This window comes from Lycium barbarum, chromosome 2 (assembly GCF_019175385.1).
Source record: "Lycium barbarum isolate Lr01 chromosome 2, ASM1917538v2, whole genome shotgun sequence".
Classification (NCBI taxonomy): Eukaryota; Viridiplantae; Streptophyta; class Magnoliopsida; order Solanales; family Solanaceae; genus Lycium; species Lycium barbarum.
In genome coordinates this window covers 140115608-140131963 of record NC_083338.1, presented here as the reverse complement: position 1 = coordinate 140131963, position 16356 = coordinate 140115608, and positions in this window count along the sequence as shown.

The window sequence follows — 16356 nt, the reverse complement described above, 5'->3', positions numbered from 1 at the left end:
TGCTAAGTTGGTTTTAATTTGGCTCAACCTTAGATGCAAGACCAAGGAATCTTCTTTTTTATTTAGCAATGAGCCAAAGGTGCTATGTTTCTCCCAACGCACACGCAAGTATACGTGGTCGCCAAGTGATATATTGACTTTTATAGTCAGATATCGTACCCACAAAGACTTATGATCAACAGTTAAACTAGTATGCAGTAATACTGCTAATTATGCAAGTATGGGTGCAGAATGTTTGATTGTTTTGTAAACTAATGCAAAAACTAAAGAACTAAATAAGTATGCTAACAATTTGTCACAAACGTTTATTTAAGTGGGTTTATCACAGAGATGTGAGTACTCCAGGGTTGTGGTTGGTTCACCAATCGTATTGAGTAATGAAAGTACCTCACCCTAGCAGTTTTATTCACGATTTCTAATTAACCGGATTATTAATCTCGTAGTATTCTCCCAAACCACTACTCGTCGATTCGAAGCAGTTCGCCGCCTATATACATAAAAAAAATTGACTTGTTAAAAATGCAATTCATTTACAGTATTTAATTGAATGCGGCGACTAAGTATATTCCTATCCTAGTCACAAATCCTAACCCAACTATAGGGATAATCAGATCACACCCTCTTTACTTCTTCTCTAATCTGATAACATCTTTCCCAAGTATATATATTAAATAGTAAACTTAACTAGACTGTTGCGCAGGCAATCAAACAATTAAGAACATAAGTAGAGAAAGAATCGTATATGAATAAACCACTAAGATGAAAATACGTGTTCGAACGTCAATACTCATGGTTACACCACAATCCCAGAATTATAGAGTTTAACCACTCATAATCGGATTACAACAATTGGTTTCATGTTCAATCTAAGAAAAGATGAAATAATGAAGGTAAAAGAGATAACCCTACGATGAAAAGGCTTATCCCTTGCTCTCTGTGAAATAAAACATCTGAACCCTTATATTCAAAATGACCTAAGGATCTTTTTATAGTGTTTGGGAAATAATCCTCCAAAGCCCATTCAAAACGGGTCAAGACTTAGAAAATATTTCATGTCGACATATCGAGTTCGCTGGGCGAAGTGTATAGCAAGACAGTGTCTCACCTTGACCTTCACTCCGCGAGGCAAAGCAGTTCTCCCATTCTTAGTGAATTTCGCGACTTTTCTTTTGTCTCGTGTTGAGCTCGCTGGGCGAAAGGTATAGAGAGATGGGGTATCGCTTTCACCTTCACTCAGAGAAGGGACACCATCATTTTATACTTAGCAATTTTTCTTGATCTTCATCCTTTAGCCACACATAGCTCGCTGGTTGAGCCTTATGGCAAAGCCCCTGCTCGCTCCAGCCTTCGCTCAGCGAAGGGGAGTATTCTTCCAACACTTAGTCATTTTCTTCAACTTCCATTTTGCAACTATCCATTTCACTAGGCGAAGCTGAGAGCGGGACTGCCTCTCGCTCCTGCCTTCGCTCAGCGAGGCAGTCCTTCTTCCTTTATTTAGCCAATATTCAATAACAGCTCGTAATCAAGATTCAATAATAGTTAGGTTATTGAGAACAATTAGTCCTCTAAACAAGGTATAAATATGGGTAAAACACGGCGGTTAGGCGTATAATACACCTATCATCACCACCCTACGCTTGAACATTTGTTTGTCCTTGAACACACACGAAACACACCCAACTCCAATTAAGATTTGCCAAGCGTTACCAAATTGGATAGGTCTACTCAGGATAAAGTCACTGCGATTAGTTAAATATGTAAGAGCAACATCTCAAGTAGTACATCAATTTCAAATATGCCAACAACTTGTTCAGAATATCCTAACCTCTAAAATCGACTCGCTTATATGAATTTAGGCAAAAAGGGTCCTGTCGCCATAGGCTTGGCCTTAAAGTCATACTGTATTAAAAAACATATTAAGCATAGGATCAAATAGGACTTTAATGCTTGTAATGTCGGCTAAGGGACAGGTAAAAATTATGTAGGTAAATAGTGACTAACCTCCCTAAGCACTTTTAAGACATACACTTTATCACTTCTACGCTTTCCACTATTTCATCAACATTTCAATCATTCTTTTCCACTTTATGTCCCCTTTTTTCATTAAGCACTCGCTTCATTTTCTTTGTACGTCTCTAGCAAGGTACAATTTTCTATAGTTCTTCTCTTTCAAGTATATCACATTTTTCTTTTCTTTTTCCGCTCCCTACTATTTTCAACAAGTGCACCCATGAGTACATTTTCACCCATGATACCTTTTTTAAACTCAAGGCCATTGTTAGTTCAAAAGAGGTATCAAAAAGTGCCATGAATAAATTCTAAAAATTATGTGAAAACGATAACTTCACCCATGGTACCTCTTTCGAACTCAAGCATAATGTTCGTTTCCACTCGTGTTTTAGTTGAATATATTTTTGTCAATAAAAAAAAAAATCGTGTGGAAAGAGTGGCTAAATATATAGCTTTTAAAATAGCGGCCATAGTATTATTTACCAATTTTATCCTTGTTTTCTTTATTCTTTAAATAGGTTTTCATTTTACCAGTTTCTGGATACGTGCTTTGCATGCGTTTCCCATATTAATTAGTACGATTTTTTAATTAATATGGTACAAATAATAATTAAATATGTAAACAATGAGTAATTCAAAAGAAAAAGAAAAATACTAGTTGAAATGATGAAAAATAAGTTTAGTCAACTGACTTGATCGTCGATTAGTATTGTAGTTTTTAGTTATACACAATCAATTGAAAATGATATAACCTTTTTCTGATGCTGTTCTTCCAATATATTCAATATTAAAGTTAATAGTTTCCTTGTTTTTTGATACTGCAACAACACATAGTTTAAATGTGAATGTGAGTAGCATTGATTAGTCTTTGAAAATGACTTGTCTACACTATCTCCTTCTTTATGCGGGATTTTTTTCACTATTAACAACAACAACAACAACAACACAACATATTCAATGTAATTTTACAAGTGGAGTCTGAAGAGGGTAGAGTGTACGGACACCTTACTCCTACCTCAGGAGCTAGAGTTTCTATGAAAGATAAATCTTCCATTGTATGACCTATTTATGTTACACCTTTGAGAACTTTCTAGAGAAAAAGAATATTACTATAACAATTTCAAAGCGATTAAGCGTCTGTTGACAAAGAGCCCACATGAACTAAATTAAATGATTTTCTGCAGAGTTAACATTGTAGTATACATTATCCTCTAAATATAAGTCCTTCGGGGGTTCAACAATATGCGGACAGCAAAAAACGAACTAATGTGGGAGGAAAATAAATAAATTTATCTGTTTAAATGATATTGTAACACCTCATACCTTTAAACTAAGCTATGTTCATAATCCAGGACTTAGGAAACCAGACGGGAAGTGTTAGATTTAAATTCTTTTCAGTTCAGTGAAGTATCAGCTATACGCCTAATCCCGATACGAAATCTTCCCAAAACATAACTCAAGTTCCAATTTCTTCAACAAACTTACTTCCGTCGATTCATATGACCCCAAAATCTTAAGGTACACACTTAAAGTTAAATTTCAAATCTCATCAATAATGCCTCATAATCGAATCACAATGAATAAATCAAGAACACATATCAAAGCCAGAAACAATGAAGTACAATCATAGTAACACAAGTCATAACAAGACTCACAGATAATCTGCTCAGTGATAGTCTAAGTATATAACTATCTCAATCAGTCCATGATGGGTATTAATGGAGATTACACATTGTTGACACCCAATTTTGCCCCTACTTTATTTCAATTTATTTACTCAGACATCTAAATTTATTGACAAGCTAAACACTTTATGTTCAATATTATTAATTTTCACTGTTTTACCATCAACATTACTAGTATTACTTTATCGCAAATTTTAAATGGTTCGTCATCATTTTTCATTTTTCGGGTTTGGACTCGTTCAAATTAATCACAGGACAACACTTTGTTAAATCCTTATTTTTCTACATATTAATTATTAATCGTCTTCACGTAGTATATATCGTACTAGTTATTAAATCAGAAGCCCAAAAAAAAATTAAATGGGGGAAAAGGACCAATAATTTTCAGCCAAATTATTAGCCCATGCTCTAATTTATTCACCCCAATATTTCAGATCAGCCCATATGTTTAATTCCCCCAGCACACCACAATACTCGGTCCAGCCCACATCCTAAACTACCTGGTCTAGCCCAAACCTTATCACTCGACCCGGCCCACACTTTCCTATTTCCTAAACCAAACAAAACCTAATCTCTTCCTCTCCTTTCTCACCTCCGCCGCTCACCCCTCTCTCTCTACTCTCCCTCTCTTCCTTTCTCTTCTGCTCCCTTCCCCACACCGCTACCCCACTCCACGCTCCTCCGCTACCCCACTCTCCACTCATCGCCGCACCCCGCTCCTCCTCTACCCTACCTCTCTTTCTTTTTCTCCTTTTTATCATCACCGCCGCTACCCCACTTTCCACTCACCGCCACTCCCCTACGCTCCTCTTCGTCCGCTCTACTACGCTCCTCCATTTTTCCCATAAAAAGGGGAATCGAGAACAGAGTTAGGGGGGATTTTGGGAGGAACAAAAAAAAAACCCAAAATCGGGAACCCGAAATTAACAAGATCAAACAAATCGGAAAATCCCCCTGAAAAACAAAAAAAAGGGGACCGGAAAATCCCCAGATTTGGAATCTACAAAATTCCCCTGCAAAAAATACAAGTTTTTGTTCGCCTCAAATTTCACCAGAAATCTTTAGCGTTTTACGACTTTCATTTTTTATTACCATCCTAACTTTAAGATTGTTAAACGTTCATTTTGTCTTGGTGCACTTTGGCCACGACAGAGGTCTTCGGATTCATTTGTATGAGTTTCAAATCCGTCAATACGAGAGAGGATTCGCGACCATCGACACCCAGTTCACTGCACCCACAAAAGGTCGGTGAATCTTAAGCTTTAATCGTTTCTTTGTTTTCTTTCACTGGTAGCATATAATTAATCTGCTCGTTTGAAGTAAAAGCATGAATTAGAGTTCTCTAGTGTAAAATCAGGCCTTCGGAGCATGTTAATGTTGAATATCTGATGCTTGTGTCGATATTTTGATATCTGTCGTGTTGATGTATTGTGAGAAGAGACGTCGAGCATTCCCCTTGTCGATACTTGTATAGTATTATGAAGTTCAAATAAGGATTTCCCTGTTTGGTTTAGATATAGGGAAATGACTATATAGCATGTCTATTGGCTTCATTTAGTCTTAAATCCTCATTCTGTGTTAGACTGCTGTTAACCACTTGTGTTGTTACTTTGCATTGTTTGATGCTTTCCAGTAATATTTTTAAGCTAGGATCTAGGATTCCCTTTGCCATAAAAACAGATCATATGATGTGTGTTAAATAATCTCCATTTGAGGAATGTACGATTGTGGGACTAAGTATTTCTTTGGAGGTCAAAAACTCAGTAGGAACTTATGGATGCTCTTTGATTCTTTTAGGACAAGTTCTTTAGTAACGCCTAGTTTGTTTAGATCATGCGAAATAGGCTGCTGAATGCTGGTCTGTTTGTATGTTCTTTATTGTTGTTTTTTTTATGTTGCACCTTAAGCTGCTTCAGTTCTTATATTGCACCTTAAACTGCTTCAATTCTGTTGAATCTCAGGACTTGTGTGTCATGCATATTGATTCTACATATTATTTGCCTGGCTTTGATTTGGTTTACCGATTGCCTGGGGTCACTTTTTGTATGTCCATGTTCTAAAAACTTCTTAATCATTGTTTGTTGTCACACTTGGATTCTGTTTAAAACCCCTGCATTATAGTAATTTATCGAATCCATGAAGTCCACAATTTGCTTGTCCAATCTCTGAAGCCTGTCAGCTTGATCTAGCAGCCTGCACATGTTTGAAATAAGTTTGATATCTTAATTTTTCCTAGTCCAAACTAGAATGATTCTTATCCCAGCATATAAATGTGATGGTATGTGACATCTTGACTATTCATCCACCATAATTCAGGCGTAAACTCAATGAGTGAAATTGTGTTTAGATAATTTAGCACTCCCTTGATACTGTTTCTGTTTGCTGGAAGGGATACTAGACATCTTCATTTACCATGTTTGTCATTGCCTCATGTTGCCTTCGCATTCTCATGTCCCATGTCACTTTAGCCGGAAATGTGCTTATTAATTATTGTCCATTTATGCCTTCTTCATAGTTGTGAATGAAATGTTTGTCATAAACCAAAATGTTCATCTTGCACTGCTTGCATTAAACTGTCCCCAGATCTGAAATCCGGTTCCCTTAAGTCACAACTTATCTCTTCTTGCTTCATATTGTTTGGACCATTTCCTGTTAATTCTAATTTTGTTGCTCCGTGCTTTGTTTCCTTGGATGCTATATTTGTCACACCTTCATGACATATGTAACCTGTCAGGAAAATTATGCATCATTCTATAATACTACCTCTTTCGTTTACGTCAAAATCATATAGGCCTTTCTTTCTTCTCTCTTTGCGTCATTCTCTGTTTCTTGGTATGTTCTGTAGACTTGGGTAAATGGAGTAAATTCATACGACACTGTTCCTTTACCTTCACTATGACTTGAATCCAACACATTCACATACTGCCAAACCTGCTTCCATTACGCTTGCTGCTTTCCTCTTTTGCTTTTTCTTTTTCTAAATTCTTTCTTTCATCCCTCTGCTTTTGTGTTCTATGATCTGGATGTAATGCCCAATGTTGACACTTCCCCATTCTGCCTAATTGCTAAATGTTGACACTGTTTAGATAATGAATCTGTTTGGATATACATGGTATACGCCCAGTCCACTGGTCTATTTTTTTTACATTATATATATTTAGTCTTATTATTGATTATATACTAATCCTTTCTTTTCATTTTTTATGCATGATATCTCGCATACTCGTCATTTCCCGCATTTGGTGTTGGGCTAAAAGCCCAACATGACCTCTTCGAGTCAGCCCCATATAGTAGCAGCCAATCCGCAGCCAAACGGGAAATAAAATCTAGGCCAAAGCCCAATAGGAAAGACAACAGCAGCAACATATAAAATTGCTACTGGGCCGAAGCCCAATAGTAGTCAGATCCACAGCAGTCCAGAAAAATGGGCCGAGCCCATTTAATTTCATTTCAGTCTCTGTTTTGTTTGTGCATTTAACTTGTATTATTTGACTAACCCGTTACTTTGTTTGTTTTCCTAACTTAGATGAATTCTAGTAAAATTAGTGGGTGAGCTTTAGCCTAATGGGTAGTTAATTCCACAAATTTACATTCTCTTCGGTTTACGTTCTAAACTATTTATAGCATCTATAATACTTGTTGGGATAATTGGTTTTTTTAAAATAGCATGACTACATACTTTGAGAATCAAGATTCACTCTTACTATCTTAGCAATTTAAAGCGTTACAAATTTTGCACTGACGTTAACTTATTTTGAGAAATAAGGAAAACTAACTATTTTCATGGATAACTGTTCTAATTTAAGCTACTTTCCCAACACTTGAAATACGTATTTGTTAAACAATCTTTTCACAGCTTATATTGAACTAATAAGTCTTCCTACAAAACCTTTAAAGTTTTATTACTATTAATCTTATAATAACTCTTTTAATTTGTATAACTTATTTTCTCCAATATTTATAAAATGCTATACAATCCCGCACTTTCTCAGTTTACCCACAACTAAACTCTTTTATGCAAATCATTATTTTCTACCAGTCTTACTTTAAATAGTGTTCTTATACACCTATCCAAATTATAACAATTCTTATAAAGATGTTTTCTTAGCCTAATTAATTAAGTCCGGTCGGTTAATCATTGTTAATGGGTCTTAAACGATGCCTAATACCTTCCCTTTAGACTAATTGAACCCTTACCTAGAATCTTAAGTTTCGCAGACCTTAAACAGAGCTAACTTTAAAAATAACTTTAATAAACTTTAGGTGTCCTAATTCACCATAAATAATTAGGTGGCGACTCCTTAACATAAACAAAAATAGGAATCACCAATATGTTGTACTTCTAATTTAACCCGGTTAAAATGGGGTACGACACACATAAATAGAGCAAACATTTAATGGAGATAGATTATATCTTATAGCCTGTTTGGCCAAGTTTCTAAAATCAGCTTATTTTGAAAAGTGCTTATAGAACTTTTGACGAAAAGTAGTTTGCGTTTGGCCATTTAATTTAAAAAGCACTTTTGAGAAGCAATTTGTGTTTGGCTAAGCTTTTAAAAAGTGATTCTGAGTGTATTTTTCTCAAAAGTGCTCTTTTAGAAAAGTGCTTTTGGGCAAAAGTTTTTTTCTTTTTAGCTTCTGAAAAACTACTCCCCAGAAGCACTTATTTTCTCCCAAAAGCTATGCCAAACACCTACCTTTTTAAAATAAGCACTTATTGAAAAAAAAAAATACTTCTGGAGAAAGTGATGGATAATTTGAGACAGAGGGAATAGTAATATAAAATGTTAATAAGTAATGCAATGGCTTAGGAAGAAAACATCGGTTTTGTGAAGCGGGCATTGTTTTCCATCTTGCACAATTTGAAACTAGAAATAATTTTTTTTTAATCAAATGAACATTTAACTTTGATAAGTTAGTATTTTACCAACTTATCTCTTCTTTAATCTTAGATTTTTGCTATGCTTGATTGAGAAAATAGTGCATTTAATGTCGTTTACTTCTATTTTGTAGGTTTTATGTGATATAGAAGTGATCGAGAAGAAATCAATTGAAAACAAGTCAAAAAGAGGGCAAATTGAAGAAAACAAGAAAAGTGGCTAAATTTGCGAAAACGGCCAGATTTGCAATTTCGAAAATCTGAAACTTTGGGGGCTGTTTTTGTCCTTTTTTCAGTTGGGAAATTTGGGAATTATAAAAGTGAAGCTTGGGGCAAAACATTTCCATCTTTGGCCATTCAACACAAGCTTTGGAGCTAGGGTTTTACACCACACCTTTGGAGGAGAAGATTAGAGCTCGTTAATGATAAATTTCTCAACCCTTCCTTCAATTCCTTGCTTTGTATTGCTTATTTAAGGGTGTTGTATTTTATTCTATTACTTGAATCTTGTTTATGATATTATTCATTATCAAGTGTTGGATTAAAACTCTTGTTATTCTTATGTATTGAATGATTTTTATTGCTATTGAAGTGGGTCTTTTTGTTATTTTAATTAATCTTGTTCTTTAATGTTTCTTAAGGGACTAGCTAACCTTAAGACTCACCCATTTACTTTGATTGAGCTCGGAAGAGGAAATCTAGGTTGAGAAAGATTAATTAACAAGAATTTGGGTCATTAAACTCATCTAATAACTTGAGCTAGGAATGAGAAAGTTACTTGAGATTCAATTGGTTGTGCTTGATATCACACTCTAAGGCTTGGAAAAGCTTAGAGTGAAATTCATTGATTTGGTTGGAAGACTTTCAATGAGATTTTAGAAACCATTATCTATTAACATAAACCCGCTCTTAGTTGTAAAATCATAAACTATATTGGATCGTTACTTGACAGTTCCTTGTATCCTTGCTTGTGGTCATTGATCATTTTATTCTCTTTCTAGATTAGTTTACATTTTTGCATTAGTTATAATTTTCTTAAAATCAAAATATTATCAAGTGTTTGGCTTAGCGTAGAACGTGATAATTCCTTACTTATTTAAATTGCCTAGTATATTGTTCCCTGTGGGATCGACCCCGACTCATAGTTGGATAAATTATATTGCATACGACCGTGTACACTTTCTCTTTGAGGAGTGGATTTGGACGTTATCAAACTTCACCTATAAAATTAGGAGAAGTGTTTTTTGAGAACTCTCTAACTATGAAAATTATAAGAAAATAGTCAATGATGTGATTATTTTGATTTGCTTTTCTGTTTGATTTTTCATAGCTATATTTTTGTCATTAGAATTTATTGTTCCTTCTGAACGTCTTACATTACATATTTTTTGTCTTTTGTTATTATAGAATTTTTATTTCCTGTAGATCAACTAAACATTAAAAAAGACTCACCATCGCGTGAAGCGCGGGTTCCTTGACTAGTTACGTATAAGCTACTGGGGCGAATTATGCATTATAGTGAACATTCTAGGAAAAACATTTTGAACTTAAATCATCATCACATGTGACCCTTGCTCTTTCTCTTTTTCAAGAATTCATTTTCTTTTCTTTCTACTTCTAGGAAAAACATGGGTGTTGCACGTTGGTATTTATATATAGATACCTATACAAATTTCAAGACATATGTAAGAGGGGTTCTTTTGAATTCTCATTGCAAATAAAACAATCTGTCCCTTGAAGAGGAACAAGGGCAGTAACAGCAGCGAGCAACCAACCAAGGGACAACTTGCACCTTATGGATTAATTTAAGTAGTGCTTAGTAAGCCATCAAGAACACTTGTTTTTTTTTAGGAAAGTTGATAAAAAAAATTTACACTTCATTTTGAGAAAGAAATTGGGCAGCAACGTTCAAGTGATTATGGTGAAGCTTTTGCTTCAATTGAAAAATGGAGGCAGCAACGTTCAGGTGTTGTAAGCCAACTAAAGCAGCTTGTTTTAATTTTAAGGTAAGATTTCATTTCCATCTTTGTTTTGTTTTAGTTTGTTTAGTCCTTAACCAACTAGTTGGGGATGGAAAATTATGGAAGAGAAACTCAAACTTGTGTTAAGACTTGATGTATAAACTCAAATTATATAAGGTTGTTGGTGTTGTTGTTGTGATTTGGAAGTAATTTGGAGTTCGCATGGGGTGAATTATCCAGAGAAGATGCCGCCCGAATTATATGATCCTTAGATAATGGGTGAAATTATTTTTCAATAAAATTCATAATCTGCCTTTGCGGGCCCAAGGCCACTTTTTGGAGTGAGTTTTGGATTTCGAATATAGGTATAGCAATATGGGCGCTATTAGATTCGTATTCTAACGTAGATTATATATTTGATAGACTTTGCCCGTTCGGAAACACTTCAGAAGGAAAAAGCTTTGGCGTGGAAGTTCGTGACACCTGTTCGGCATTAAGGTAGGTTACGGCTTACTTTATGTCTAGACTCCGGTTAGGAAAATGTATGTAGATAGTAGTGATTGACGGGGAAAGCATGATAGGTCTTCAAGGATGGTGTGGAGGTAAATTCCATTTAGGTTGATATTGTCAGCTGTTACGTGGGCTTGTCGCCATTATTGTAATACTATTATGTGGGCTCGTCGCCATTATAACAATATTGTTAGGTGAGCTTGTCACTGTATTGTGATTTCATGTACTTGATATAATTTCCTCTCTCTTGTTATCTCACTGGTCATATGGAAGAGGAAGGTTATTACTGAGAAACCGAATATTGAATTGCACTTCCTAGTATGAATCTATGGAACCTATGACTGCGGTGATTATTGAGGTTGATTTCATGCGAGGCATGCATCCTATATTCTATGTGTTATTTGATGTAATTATCACCTAGTTGTATCTTTATCACATACTAGCTCACTCACCTTATGAAAGGGAAGGGTAATATTGATTATTGAGGCATGGACAATAATATGACTTGTACTTGTTTATTGCATATTGGTGATATAGTTGAAACTGATATCATGCATGACATGCTTCCATATTACTTTTATGTTGTCCTAATGATGAGGAGAGTGATTGAGAGACTCCGAGGTCTTTGCCGGAGATTGAGAGTGAGAGAGAGACTCCGAGGTCTTTGCCGGAGATTGAATATGATTGAGAGACTCCGAGGTTTTTTCCGGAGATTGAGAGTAATTGATATCCTCCGAGGTTGCTGCCGGAGAGCACGAGTGGTACATGGACTTCGCGGGTCACCCATGGGTCATGACTATGAGGCATTGCCATAGCATGTGTGTACGAGAGTGGAGCGTGAGAGGTGACTACTGCATTGCATAATCATTTATGCCGCATGTTGTATTCAAATTAAGGTAGTTACTGAAGGGTTCGCCCACCAGGGAGGGTTAGTGTGGGTGCCCGCATGATCCATGATTTGGGTCGTGACAAGTTGGTATCAGAGCTTAGGTTACCCTGTCTATAAGTGTTATACCCCATTTTAACCGGGTTAAATTAGAGTACAACATATTGGTGATTCCTATTTTTTGTTTATTTTAAGGAGTCGCCACCTAATTATTTATAGTGAATTAGGGCACCTAAAATTCATTAAACTAGTTATCTAAAATTGATTTTATTTTAAAGTCTACGAAACCGAAAGATTCTAGGTAAGGGTTCAACTAATCTAGAGAGAAGGTATTAGGCATCCTCTAAATTCCATTAACAATGGTTAATCCGACCGCACTTACAATTAATTAGGCTAAGTGTAAAATGTGAACATTTTATGAAAGAAAGTATGTTGAAGATCTATTTATAAATATAATATAGAGTGTAAATTGGTTAACATGACGTTTTAACAAAAGGGCCAATATGATTTTGAAAGTAGAATTTTGGTTTGGCGAAAAGTATGGGAAAACTAATGACTTGAGAAATTGGGTAATGGGGGGTTTTGAAATGGTATTGTGGGAACTTTTAAAATACCCCTTTAAGCTCCTGGGAATAAACCTGACCTCAAAGTTGGACTCACACCATAAATCATTTTAGAGTTAAAATGCTTGGTTGGCAAATCGTTTTGTTAATTTTAATCATCGTACACCTATGTAATCAACCAAATTTGATGGGAACTTCTAGTTAGACTCGTCTGGTTTTCTAGATCCAAAAGATATGCTCTCTAATAAATAAATTACTCTTGCTATAAGGCTAAGGAAAGATTCCAAATAATCACGTGGGACAAGGTTAGTAGCAGCTAATCACCCAACTAACAGTATAAGTCACACCAACACATAAACAACATTAAAGAATGTAAATGAGATGATTAGAGTAATTTGCCGCTTGGCTAGCCATTCTCTTGGTTTTCTTGTTCAGATGAGCGTCGAAAGAATGAGAACTTTGAATGATAGAGTAGATGCATGTTCAAGCCTTTGCGGGGTGACGTTGAGTCTTAGAGTAAGACTCTTCGACTCCGGTGTGTCATGCAAAAGAAAAAGAAAAGAAAAGAAAAGGATTAGCAACGGGAAATTTAATTTCTCAACAAAGCACGATAAACGCCAACAGACAATTAATCCCAAGTTGCAACCTAATAGCTAACTCACGCCCCATATGAACAATGACAAATAGGGAAGGCACCACGACTGTTGCTTGGATAATCAGTCATATAAAGATAAAGTGAGGATGCCACTTTGGGAAAATAGAACTTATTTAAAAAGTTAAATCGTGTTGTTCAGTGGAATGAGGCTTAAAATATGAAATCACGTAAATATGGTGTTGGATTTAGCCTGATGTTTATGAGTTGGTACCTTAATTATTTGGCAGAAGTCAAAATAATAGTAAAGTAGCAATGTCAAAATGAGCTTCAGTAGACGTAAATGAATGAAAGTAAGTTTTGAACGTTGTACTGCTATTTGTTGCAGGTAAATTTAGTAAAAGTGCTTCTGTTAGCTAGCTCTTAGATGCCTCAAAATAGACCATCTCACTCAGTTTTTTTTTTTTTTTTTTGAATAAAACAATCTCCCTCAGTTTTAAACACAATCTGCTGAAGCACCACCTCTCAAAAACACACCAGCTAACCTCTCAAAATGCATCAGTTATTATGTTCAAACAACAACTAAGCAACAAGCCAAATAAAGAAGTTTGAAGCTTTAAACAAAGCAGCAATGTGGCAAAATTGTCCCAGGAACGCAGTTGGTTTTAATTTCAAACGCACAGCTCAGTTAGACAAAAATGCATCAATTGACTTGATGACAGAAATCAACTCAAAGTACCCAACATTCAGCCACATTCGGGCTAAAACCGCGGCAACAATCTGCCCTTAAAGGCAGCAACTAATGGCCAGACCGCAACAGTCATTTGCCTCAATAACAGTGCCATAACGAACCCATATATTCATTAATGATATAATAAGTTGAAAGAACACATACACACATACAAGCTAAGTCTACAAATCAATAGCAGACATTGTTAACTTAAAGGAAATCTAGGCAAGGCAGAATACTCATTAGGAAATTTATAATCAGCAAAGATGCACAACATGGTTACAAGTTCATCAAGGACTGATCATTTGGAATATAACTAGTATTCATCATTCAAGCACATCACATGATTTTATTTAGTCTTAACAAGATGTGGGCAAAAGTCTTCAGGTATTAAAACTGATTTTAAGACCCATTTAAAACCTTCAGAGCATGTTCTGCTGGATTCTATATGAACTGGTCGCGGACAGATGGTCTCAGTTACAACAACCATTCTGACTCCCTCTGGTCAAGATAGACTTAACTCACGTCTCTTCTCATCTTTGGACCCAAATTGTACATTTAGACGGACTCGAGTAACAAATCATTCATAGCCAAATAGATTCACATAAATCTAGCTTGTCTAGTATCCCCAGATTTCTTCAGCTACTGAAATCAAATTTTAAACATATTCAGTAGATTTAGGAAATATCCAAGGACCATTTAAAGGGGGGCATTTCAGTCTGTAGCATTCTTATTAACCTAGATTGAGCTTAAATAATCATGTGTCATTGTATTTCCTCTAAATGCTAAGACAAGAGTTGAAACTTAACTAATTATTCATAATAGATCCCTTTGATCCCAACTATTTAGAGTACACACTAGGACAATAATTTATGCCTGAAACTCATGTCTATACTGATATTATTCAAACAACATAATGAGGACCAATATTCCACTAAAACGGCAGAGGCATACTGAACTTAAACCAAACATGAACTAAACCAACAACCAGCATATCGATATGGTTAAACAGGAATTAAAGCGTGGACGAATACGCCTAAACTAGCGACTAAAACACATAATCTGACTGAAATAGGAAGAGGAGTTCACATAAACATGAATACACGAGTAATTCAGCACATATAATCATCAAGCAGGAAAAATAACAAATAAACTGGAGGAAGGAAAATTACCTTTGTCGGGTGCAGTGAACAGGGGCGTCGAGGCCTCGAATCTACTCTCGTATTGACAGATTCGAAACTCGAGTCAGAAATTAAAGTATCTCTGTCGTAGTTAAAATTCTTGCCGAGCAACGACGAAAGTTAATCGAATCGTCAAGAATTTAACCTTTCGTCACAAATCTCATAATTCAACAAAGTGTTTTCTGATTTAAATGTTCAAGACCAGATTTAAAAAAAAAAAAAAAAGGAAAACTCAAGACCTTTGTGAGAAAATATTCGTGCATCACCAATCTTTCCGATCAGTGTCGAATCCCCGAATTTTCATGTACTCGACTTCGAAATAATAACAGAATAAAATGTTTTGAATTTCAAATTGATGTCAAGAAACAATGGAATAGATTGATCCGTGTCCCTCAAAAAACTCAATCAATCCCCTTTTTTTCTAAAAACGCTGGATTATCTTGTTCTTTTTTTTTTAGTCTGAGTAAAATTTCCCTTTTTATAGAAAAATATGAGGAGAGAGAGGAGCGTATGAGAGAGAGACAAAGGAGCGGGGGGACAGGCGTGGGGAACAGAGGGAAGTGGAAGGAGCGTGGGAGAGAGGGAAAGGGTAGGGGTGCGGCGGTGAGGAGATGAAGAAGAGAAAGAGATTAGGTTTTGTTTTTAGGGGTAAAGATGGGCCGGGTCGGGTAGAATATGTGGGCTGGTTGTAGGGACTGGTCCGAAAATAATCAAATATGGACTGGTGGGCTGATTTATTTCAATGGATAATGGGCTGGACGGGTAAGAAATGGTCATGTATTTTTGGCCATTAATTTGGCTGAAAAACATTGGTCTTTCCTCCTTTATTTTAATTATTCCTGAGCTTCTAATTTAACAACTAGTACAAATGTATACTACGTGAAGACAATTAATAATTAGTATGTAGAACGTAAAGGATTTAATAAAGTAAAATTAATTTGACGAGTACAAATCCTAAAATGAAACGATGACGAATCATTTAAATGTGATAAAGTAATACTAGTAATTTTGATAGTAAAATAGTGAAATGAAAGTAACGATATTAATAGTAGTAAAAAAAATAGTGAAAATAAAGTGTTTAGCTCGTCGATAAATTTAGAAGCTCCAGGCAATAAATTGAAATAAATGAGGGACAAAATTTGGTGTCAACAGTAAGTACAAGAGCAATGTCTAGTAGAGTCCTACTTATGGGTGTGTTGCGCGCCACACTTATAATTGGGCGGCTATGGGACATCTAGGAAACTTCAGATTCTTTCATTATTTCGTGCTACTTCATTCAAATTGGTATCTAGTGGATCCCAATTGGTATATGAACTTCTCTGTTTTACCTTCTCCCGGATGATGGGAACTCGTCCTTAA